Source organism: Notothenia rossii, assembly GCF_949606895.1.
Source record: "Notothenia rossii genome assembly, chromosome: 2".
In the NCBI taxonomy this organism is placed as follows: Eukaryota; Metazoa; Chordata; class Actinopteri; order Perciformes; family Nototheniidae; genus Notothenia; species Notothenia rossii.
In genome coordinates this window covers 91,575,263-91,587,645 of record NC_136904.1, presented here as the reverse complement: position 1 = coordinate 91,587,645, position 12,383 = coordinate 91,575,263, and positions in this window count along the sequence as shown.

Here is a 12,383-nt window from a genome sequence, read left to right as displayed (position 1 = left end):
TCTGGCAGTCTGACAAGTTTGACTTCATACTTTCACTTTCAACTTCCCTTCCTTGTCTGCAGCTTCTCCCTCTGATTCAAAACCAGCCTTATCAGCTGAACCAGTTCACACACAGGGACTTTGTTCAGTCAGATAGAAAAAGACATGCAGCTAAAAACAAGCTCAACAAAGTTATCAAAAGGACACAACATCCACACATCAGCGTCCATTGATTGATTGAAAAGTTTATTAACAGCTTGTATATTGGGTACAGTACAGTACAGCTCAAAACATACAATTGTTAAGGGGATGCAGACCAGAGAAAGACTTTCGTCTTGTTTACATCAGGGTCCCCCATTTCCAATTCATCATATCATTTAAGACATATAAGACATATTTGACATACAGATGGCTTATTTACAATTTACATACAGGTGGTTTTTTACATACAGATGGCTTATTTACAATTGTCATTTTAGACTTCGTTCTAATACATCCTAACCGGACAGTTAAGACATACCAAGTCTACAGATATACAGTTAGTAACAGAGTCTAAAATGCGAGTATATACATAGATGGGGGGGGAAGCTGTCCATTGTACGACAGGTTGAGATTTGTACCATTACCGGAGCCAGTTTTGCAATGCTCTCCCCCGAAGGTGCTCTTTAAGAGAGGTTTTGAAGGTAAGTATAGTTTTACTTTCCTTTACAGTAGTGGGAAGAGCGTTCCACCTTGATGTGGCATAATTGCGAAACGTGTATTCCCCCTTTTTTGTGCCAAATCTGGGTTTTACATGATTTGTGGAGCTCCCTCTGGTGTTCATGATCATGGTATTCCTTGACCTTTGGGAAGAATTTTGACATGTACATGGGTACCATAGAGGTGTAGTGGATCTTGTGGACCAGGCCCATTGCAAGTAGCTGTACTCTGTCATCTACTCTAAGCCATCCTAGGTTGTCAAAGTGGGCAGGGGTGAGGTGGGTTCTAGATGAAAGGTCAAGCAGTAGTCTGACCAGTTTATTTTGTGATGTTTGAAGTTTTATTTTTAGCGCCTTGGAGGTGCTATGATACCATGACGTGCAAGCATAGTCATAGTACCCTTGAATGAGTGCTCCTGCCAGAGTCTTCAGGGTGTTGCTGTTTACCAGAGAGGAGATCCGGTACAGGAATCTAGTTCTTTGATTGACTTTTTTTATTACATTGGATGCCATTTTGTCTCAGGAGAGGTTTGCCTCAAGGATAGATCCTAGGTATGTAATTTCCTTCTTACTTGTGACAATAATGTCACCCACTGCAACTGAGAAGTCGTCGGATTTGCTGAGATTATGTTTCGAACCGAAGAGAATGGACTCGGTTTTACCCAGGTGTAATGATAATTTATTCTCGGCGAGCCAGGTGCAGATTCTGCCGAGCTCAGAGCTGAGGGTTTTTTCAACCTGCAATCTGCTCCTGTCAGAGACCAGCAGGGCTGAGTCGTCCACGAACAGGAACAAGTTGCAGTCACATGCTGATGACATGTCATTTGCATAAATTAGGAACAGTAACGGACCTAATATGCTTCCTTGTGGAACACCACAGCTCACTGGGAGGGGGGGGGGACAGAGTACCGTTTACCTCCACCATCTGTTCTCTCCCCTCCAGGTAGGATTACATCCAGCTCACCGATAGTTTATCAAAACCAATTGCTTTTAGCTTGTCAATCAGAATGGGGTGATTGACAGTGTCGAAAGCCTTTTGCAGGTCCAGCATCACCATGCCGCAGTATTTGCCCTCGTCCACCTCTTGTTTGATGTGGTCGTTCAAATAAAGAAGGCATGTGTCAGTGGAGTGGGATGTTCTAAAGCCAGATTGAAATTCACAGATTAGTTTCTTTTCCGCGAGGTACTTTTCGACCTGTTCATATACTATTTTTTCCATGACTTTCGAGATGGAGGTAAGTATAGAAACAGGGCGGTAGTTGCCTGGGTCCAATTTGCTGCCCTTTTTGTGCAGGGGGGTTACTCTTGCAATTTTGAAGTCTTTGGGTACTTTTCCTTGTTTTATGGAGAGGTTAATTATGTGAGCTATGACTGGAGAGATGGCGGTTGCTGTGTCTCTGAGGAATTTGGAGGGGATATTGTCGTGGCCAGTGGCCTTGTTAGGTTGGAGGGCGCTCAGTTTAATGAGTACCTCTGCTGTTGTTACCCTTGCTAGACTGAAATCATCTTTGCGTACCCCTAGGTTTTTGTAGTAGGTCATGATGTGATCCACTCCAAAAAGCCCTGAGTGGGAGGGTAATTTATTTACAAGAGTTGTGGCTATGTTTGTGAAAAAAATTGTTCAAGTCCTTGGCCACGTCCAGTTTGTCTGTGATGAGCCTGTTATCTGTCTTTATGTTTATGTTCGAAAATCTCGTTTTGAGTTTTTTACTGCAGCCAAGCTGGTTATTGAGTAATTTCCAAAGTTCACGGGGTTTATTTCTGTTTTCCTCAGTTTTGACAATGATGAAATTCTTTTTGGCAGTTTTGATCATGGAGCTTACGTCATTTCTTAGTCTGTTTCTTTCAATTTTTAGTTCAGTCACGTGGGCCAGGAGTTCACTGGGAGTTCACTGCTCTCCAGTTCTAGGTTAAAGGCCTCGCTAGAGTAGTTTTTGAGTTCTCTAGATATGACTGTTTTGTGACAGCTGGCCTTTTGTTTTAGCTTTTTGCGGGTACAGAATATCATATAATGATCACTTAAACCGCATGCTATAACCCCTTTACTGGAGATCTTGGACTTGTCAGAGGTCAGAATGAGATCAATGGTAGTCTGTGTTGTTTCACATACCCGGGTGGGTTGGGTGATTAGCTGGCTGAAGCCGTGCATATCACAAATCCTACTGAAGGACTTGAAGACGGACGTGTCTTTACGTTGCATATCCGTGTTCCAGTCTCCAATAATAATTGTCTCTACATCCCCCACCTCTCCAAACACCCATCTAATGTATCATAAAAGTTACTCTGTTCCGGTGGTCTATAGATTGTCCCGACTATTACAGATTTAGCATTGTCAAAAATAATTTCAACCCACACAGATTCAATATTTTCATGATGCAGGTCAGTACGGTTTTTGAAATTGGTGTCTTTATGTATGTACATGCAGACACCACCTCACGTTCCTGTCCCTTCTCACTACAAGATAATCTTCAATTTCAATCTCTGAATCTGTAATGGAATTGTCCAATTTGGTCTGAGAAAAGCATAATACGCTTGCCTTACCGTTCATGAATAACTGCCTGAGTTCAGCCAGTTTGTGTCTCAGGCTGTTAGTGTTCAGATGAAAAATATGTAGTCCATTTTTGTTGCTTAAATGCACAATGTCGTCAGCTTGCAGATATTTGTCTTTGTCCGATACAGCAACCGGCTTGCGGCCTGCCGTGTTGCTTGGAGCGGTGGGGTGGTGGGGGGAGGGAGGCTCCGTTGTAGAAATACAAACAAGGGAGATTTTGGAGCTTTCTTAAAAATCTAGACCACATTAGACCAGGTCCTGATCTAAAACCACTAGACCTAGACTCATCAAATCTGGAGTGGATTATCCCAGAGAGTCTAAAGATTATTTATAACACAGTTTCAGATTTGTGAGACCTTTATTCTATTTTTGAAATTCAAACAAGGGAGATTTCAGTGCTTTTTTCCTATCCTGACCACATTAGACCAGGTCCTGATCTAAAACCACTACACCTACATTATATTGCATTTTTTTACTAACCGATGGGTCACCAGACCCTCCTTTCACCCACACACTAACCTCCTTCTCCCTTCTCTCTCCAAGTGAGGTTCTTACCCTCATTACCTCTGCCCGTCCTACCACCTGTCCTCTGGACCCTATCCCCTCAAACCTCCTTCAGACTATCGCTCCTGATATTCTACCGTTTCTCACCCATTTCATCAACACTTCTCTAACTTCTGGTCACTTTCCAAACAGTCTCAAGGAGGCAAGAGTAAACCCTCTCCTAAAGAAACCCACTCTCAACCCGTCTGATGTTATAAACTACAGGCCTGTCTCTCTCCTCCCGTTCCTGTCCAAAACACTTGAACGAGCTGTCTTTAAACAACTCTCCTGTTATCTCCATCAGAACAACCTTCTGGATCTGCACCAGTCTGGTTTCAAGGCAGGTCACTCCACAGAAACTGCCCTCCTTGCTGTCTCTGAGGAACAGCACACGGCTAAAGCAGCATCCCTCTCCTCTGTCATCATCCTTCTGGACCTGTCTGCTGCATTCGACACGGTGAACCATCAGATCCTCCTTCGCACTCTCCAAGAACTTGGAGTTTCAGGCTCTGCACTTTCCCTCCTCACCTCATACCTCAAAGACCGCACCTACAGGGTTACTTGGAGAGGGTCCGATTCCGACCCTTGTCAATTAACTACAGGGGTCCCTCAGGGCTCTGTTCTTGGTCCCCTCCTCTTCTCCTTGTACACAAACTCGCTCGGATCTGTCATTAGCCCGCATGGTTTTTCATACCACTGCTACGCTGACGACACCCAATTCATTCTGTCCTTTCCCCGCTCAGAGACCCAGGTCGTCGCACGCATCTCTGCTTCTCTAGCAGACATCTCTCAGTGGATGTCTGCTCATCACCTCAAGCTCAACCTTGACAAGACTGAACTGCTTTTCCTTCCGGGAAAAAGATTGTCCCACTCTTGACCTAACAATCAACATCGGCCCCTCTGTTGTTTCCCCGACTCAGACTGCAAGGAGTCTGGGTGTGACCCTAGATAACAAACTGTCCTTCACTGCAAATATAGCTGCTACAACCCGCTGCTGCAGATACACGCTTTACAACATCAGGAGGATACGTCCCCAGCTGACCCAGAAAGCGACACAGCTTCTGGCCCAGGCTCTCGTCATCTCACGCCTAGACTACTGCAACTCCCTCCTGGCTGGTCTACCTGCATGTGCCATCCGACCTCTGCAGCTCATCCAGAATACAGCGACTCGTCTGGTCTTCAACCTTCCTAAATGTTCCCACACCACGCCGCTCCTCCGCTCCCTTCACTGGCTTCCAGTAACTGCTAGAATCCACTTCAAGACACTGGTACTTGCGGATCATGCTGTGAATGGATCTGTCCCTTCCTACATCCAGGACATGGTTAAACCGTACACCCCAGCACGTGCACTCCGCTCTGCATCAGCCAAACAGCTCGCTGCACCCGCACTGCGAGGGGGACCCAAGTTCCCATCAGCAGAAACACGTGGGTTTGCTATCCTGGCTCCAAAATGGTGGAATGAGCTCCCCATTGAAATCAGGACAGCAGAAAGCTTACACATCTTCCGGCGCAGACTGAAAACTCATCTCTCTGGACTCCACTTCGAGCGATTGAATTACTAACAAAGCACTTATATACTAATAAAGGGCTGGCTTCTCTAAAGCCAGTTGAGTAGCACTTGAAATGTTTTAGCTCTATGAAACCTGATGTACTTATATGATTCTGTTTTCTTCAAGTTTGTATCTTGTTGGTCGAATGTGCTTATTGTAAGTCGCTTTGGATAAAAGTGTGAGCTAAATGCAATGTAATGTAATGTCTCCTTTTTATTGCGAGATGCAGGGTGTACAGGAGGTTGTCCACTGTGCAAGTGTTTGTCATTGACACAGTTTGCTGTCCAATTGTTCCCTCTCCTCCCCAATGTGGACAGCATCCCTTTTGCTTTTCCCTTGCATCTGTTTCAGACAGTTTATACTTTTTTCTCTGAGCAGTTGGAGTAGGGGGGCTGAAGTACTTCGATTTTCTTTTCTGCGTTTTACTTTGCTTCCTCCATGTCTCCTCTTGTGACAGAGGAAGTGTCTCTGGTCCCTCAGACTGTCTTTTGTCTTCAGCGTATGGTTTTGAAGGATGCACCTGTTTTTTCATTATTACAACGCCCTTCAGTCTTCCAACCACAAACTCTTGCTGTAGCTGGAGAAAGTCTCCTGCTCTTCTGTGCAATTTTGATGAAAGGATCACTTTTTGTTGTTGTGCGGAACCAGTTCTCTACAACAGCATTACTGTCACAGGTTTTGCCAAGATGTTTAAGCATCAGACCTGTCCACAGAGACACAGTACCAGCGTAATGGAGAATTATTAAGTGTCTCACAATAATGAGGATTTGTCTGGCATGCGCCGTTTGCTTCCTCCTTCCCTGCTTCCTCCTGTGCTTGTGTGACCACCTCTTTGATAGGAGCAAAGAAAGGGGATGATTTTGTGAGAGATCTGTGCATGTCTTCAAAATCAGAAGGTGTGTGGTCTTCATCTTCATTTTTGAAATGGATATTTTCTGACTTCTGTGTCTGTGTGGCCTCCTGCAGTGCTGAGAGATGTTTCTTGCACCCATTAGTTTCAGTCTTTGATGAAAAAAATGTACCATACACCTTGAAATTGACAATACCTGGCCAAATACAGTAGCATTTTGAAGGAGGGCAAAACAGTACACAAAAATAGTTTAGTCTCCTTTCTGCACTGAACCGTGGACAACTTCATACTGATCAACTTCAAACTGATCAACTTCATACTGATCAATTTCATACTGATCAACTTCAAACTGATCAACTTCATACTGATCTGCTTCAAACTGATCAACTTCATACTGATCAACTTCATACTGATCAACTTCATACTGATCAACTTCAAACTGATCAACTTCATACTGATCAACTTCAAACTGATCAACTTCATACTGATCAACTTCATACTGATCAACTTCAAACTGATCAACTTCAAACTTCAAACTGATCAACTTCAAACTGATCAACTTCATACTGATCAACTTCAAACTGATCAGCTTCAAACTGATCAACTTCAAACTGATCAACTTCATACTGATCAACTTCATACTGATCAACTTCAAACTGATCAACTTCAAACTTCAAACTGATCAACTTCAAACTGATCAACTTCATACTGATCAACTTCAAACTGATCAACTTCAAACTGATCAACTTCATACTGATCAACTTCATACTGATCAACTTCATACTGATCAACTTCAAACTGATCAACTTCAAACTGATCAACTTCATACTGATCAACTTCATACTGACCAACTTCAAACTGATCAACTTCATACTGATCAACTTCATACTGATCAACTTCAAACTGATCAACTTCAAACTGATCAACTTCAAACTGATCAACTTCATACTGATCAACTTCATACTGATCAACTTCAAACTGATCAACTTCAAACTGATCAACTTCATACTGATCAACTTCAAACTGATCAACTTCATACTGACCAACTTCAAACTGATCAACTTCAAACTGATCAACTTCATACTGACCAACTTCAAACTGATCAACTTCATACTGACCAACTTCAAACTGATCAACTTCATACTGATCAACTTCAAACTGATCAACTTCATACTGATCAACTTCATACTGATCAACTTCATACTGATCAACTTCAAACTGATCAACTTCATACTGATCAACTTCAAACTGATCAAACTGATCAACTTCATACTGATCAACTTCATACTGATCAACTTCAAACTGATCAACTTCATACTGATCAACTTCAAACTGATCAAACTGATCAACTTCAAACTGATCAACTTCATACTGACCAACTTCAAACTGATCAACTTCAAACTGATCAACTTCATACTGACCAACTTCAAACTGATCAACTTCATACTGATCAACTTCAAACTGATCAACTTCATACTGATCAACTTCAAACTGATCAACTTCAAACTGATCAACTTCAAACTGATCAACTTCATACTGATCAACTTCAAACTGATCAACTTCAAACTGATCAACTTCATACTGACCAACTTCATACTGATCAACTTCATACTGATCAACTTCAAACTGATCAACTTCATACTGATCAACTTCATACTGATCAACTTCATACTGATCAACTTCAAACTGATCAACTTCATACTGATCAACTTCAAACTGACCAACTTCAAACTGATCAACTTCATACTGATCTGCTTCAAACTGATCAACTTCATACTGATCTGCTTCAAACTGATCAACTTCATACTGATCTGCTTCAAACTGATCAACTTCAAACTGATCAACTTCATACTGATCAACTTCATACTGATCAACTTCAAACTGATCAACTTCATACTGATCAACTTCATACTGATCAACTTCAAACTGATCAACTTCATACTGATCAACTTCATACTGATCAACTTCATACTGATCAACTTCATACTGATCAACTTCAAACTGATCTGCCTCAAACTGATCAACTTCATACTGATCAACTTCAAACTGATCAACTTCAAACTGATCAACTTCAAACTGATCAACTTCATACTGATCAATTTCATACTGATCAACTTCATACTGATCAACTTCATACTGATCAACTTCATACTGATCAACTTCAAACTGATCAACTTCATACTGATCAAATTCAAACTGATCTGCTTCAAACTGATCAACTTCATACTGATCAACTTCAAACTGATCAACTTCAAACTGATCAACTTCAAACTGATCAACTTCATACTGATCAATTTCATACTGATCAACTTCAAACTGATCAACTTCATACTGATCAACTTCATACTGATCAACTTCATACTGATCAACTTCAACCTGATCAACTTCAAACTGATCAACTTCATACTGATCAACTTCATACTGATCAACTTCAAACTGATCAACTTCATACTGATCTGCTTCATACTGATCAACTTCATACTGATCAACTTCATACTGATCAACTTCATACTGATCAACTTCAAACTGATCAACTTCATACTGATCAACTTCATACTGATCAACTTCATACTGATCAACTTCAAACTGATCAACTTCATACTGATCAACTTCATACTGATCTGCTTCATACTGATCAACTTCATACTGATCAACTTCATACTGATCAACTTCAAACTGATCAACTTCATACTGATCAACTTCAAACTGATCAACTTCATACTGATCTGCTTCATACTGATCAACTTCATACTGATCTGCTTCATACTGATCAACTTCATACTGATCTGCTTCATACTGATCAACTTCAAACTGATCAACTTCATACTGATCAACTTCAAACTGATCAACTTCAAACTGATCAACTTCATACTGACCAACTTCATACTGATCAACTTCAAACTGATCAACTTCATACTGATCAACTTCAAACTGATCAACTTCATACTGATCAACTTCAAACTGATCTGCTTCATACTGATCAACTTCATACTGATCTGCTTCATACTGATCAATTTCAAACTGATCTGCTTCATACTGATCAACTTCATACTGATCTGCTTCATACTGATCAACTTCATACTGATCAACTTCAAACTGATCAACTTCATACTGATCTGCTTCATACTGATCAACTTCATACTGATCAACTTCAAACTGATCTGCTTCATACTGATCAACTTCATACTGATCTGCTTCATACTGATCAACTTCAAACTGATCAAACTGATCAACTTCATACTGATCAACTTCAAACTGATCAAACTGATCAACTTCATACTGATCAACTTCATACTGATCAACTTCAAACTGATCAACTTCATACTGATCAACTTCAAACTGATCAAACTGATCAACTTCATACTGATCAACTTCAAACTGATCAAACTGATCAACTTCATACTGATCAACTTCATACTGATCAACTTCAAACTGATCAACTTCAAACTGATCAACTTCATACTGATCAACTTCAAACTGATCAACTTCATACTGATCAACTTCAAACTGATCAAACTGATCAACTTCATACTGATCAACTTCAAACTGATCAAACTGATCAACTTCATACTGATCTGCTTCATACTGATCAACTTCAAACTGATCAACTTCATACTGATCAACTTCAAACTGATCAAACTGATCAACTTCATACTGATCAACTTCAAACTGATCAAACTGATCAACTTCATACTGATCTGCTTCATACTGATCAACTTCATACTGATCTGCTTCATACTGATCAACTTCATACTGATCAACTTCATACTGATCAACTTCAAACTGATCAACTTCATACTGATCAACTTCATACTGATCAACTTCATACTGATCAACTTCAAACTGATCAACTTCATACTGATCAACTTCAAACTGATCAAACTGATCAACTTCATACTGATCAACTTCAAACTGATCAAACTGATCAACTTCATACTGATCAACTTCAAACTGATCAACTTCATACTGATCAACTTCAAACTGATCAAACTGATCAACTTCATACTGATCAACTTCATACTGATCAACTTCATACTGATCAACTTCAAACTGATCAACTTCATACTGATCAAACTGATCAACTTCATACTGATCAACTTCATACTGATCAACTTCAAACTGATCAAACTGATCAACTTCATACTGATCAACTTCAAACTGATCAAACTGATCAACTTCATACTGATCAACTTCAAACTGATCAAACTGATCAACTTCATACTGATCAACTTCAAACTGATCAACTTCATACTGACCAACTTCATACTGATCAACTTCAAACTGATCAACTTCATACTGATCAACTTCAAACTGACCAACTTCATACTGATCAACTTCATACTGATCAAACTGATTAACTTCATACTGATTAACTTCAAACTGATCAACTTCATACTGATCAACTTCAAACTGACCAACTTCATACTGATCAACTTCATACTGATCAAACTGATCAACTTCATACTGATCAACTTCATACTGATCAACTTCAAACTGATCAACTTCATACTGATCAACTTCAAACTGATCAAACTGATCAACTTCATACTGATCAACTTCAAACTGATCAAACTGATCAACTTCATACTGATCAACTTCAAACTGATCAACTTCATACTGATCAACTTCAAACTGATCAAACTGATCAACTTCATACTGATCAACTTCATACTGATCAACTTCATACTGATCAACTTCAAACTGATCAACTTCATACTGATCAAACTGATCAACTTCATACTGATCAACTTCATACTGATCAACTTCAAACTGATCAAACTGATCAACTTCATACTGATCAACTTCAAACTGATCAAACTGATCAACTTCATACTGATCAACTTCAAACTGATCAAACTGATCAACTTCATACTGATCAACTTCAAACTGATCAACTTCATACTGACCAACTTCATACTGATCAACTTCAAACTGATCAAAATGATCAACTTCATACTGATTAACTTCATACTGATTAACTTCAAACTGATCAACTTCATACTGATCAACTTCAAACTGACCAACTTCATACTGATCAACTTCATACTGATCAAACTGATCAACTTCATACTGATCAACTTCATACTGATCAAACTGATCAACTTCATACTGATCAACTTCATACTGATCAACTTCAAACTGACCAACTTCATACTGATCAACTTCATACTGATCAAACTGATCAACTTCAAACTGATCAACTTCAAACTAATCAAACTGATCAACTTCATACTGATCAACTTCATACTGATGAACTTCAAACTGATCAACTTCATACTGATCAACTTCATACTGATCAACTTCAAACTGATCAAACTGATCAACTTCATACTGATCAACTTCAAACTGATCAAACTGATCAACTTCATACTGATCAACTTCAAACTGATCAAACTGATCAACTTCATACTGATCAACTTCAAACTGACCAACTTCATACTGATCAACTTCAGACTGATCAACTTCAAACTGATCAACTTCATACTGATCAACTTCAAACTGATCAAACTGATCAACTTCATACTGATCAACTTCAAACTGATCAAACTGATCAACTTCATACTGATCAACTTCAAACTGATCAAACTGATCAACTTCATACTGATCAACTTCATACTGACCAACTTCATACTGATCAAACTGATCAACTTCAAACTGATCAACTTCATACTGATCAAACTGATCAACTTCAAACTGATCAAACTGATCAACTTCAAACTGATCAACTTCATACTGACCAACTTCATACTGATCAAACTGATCAACTTCAAACTGATCAACTTCATACTGATCAACTTCAAACTGATCAACTTCAAACTGATCAACTTCAAACTGATCAACTTCAAACTGATCAACTTCAAACTGACAAACTTCATACTGATCAACTTCAAACTGATCAACTTCAAACTGACCAACTTCAAACTGATCAACTTCAAACTGATCAACTTCAAACTGATCAACTTCATACTGATCAACTTCAAACTGATCAAACTGATCAACTTCATACTGATCAACTTCAAACTGATCAAACTGATCAACTTCATACTGATCAACTTCAAACTGATCAACTTCATACTGATCAACTTCATACTGATCAACTTCAAACTGATCAAACTGATCAACTTCATACTGATCAACTTCAAACTGATCAAACTGATCAACTTCATACTGATCAACTTCAAACTGATCAAACTGATCAACTTCATACTGAT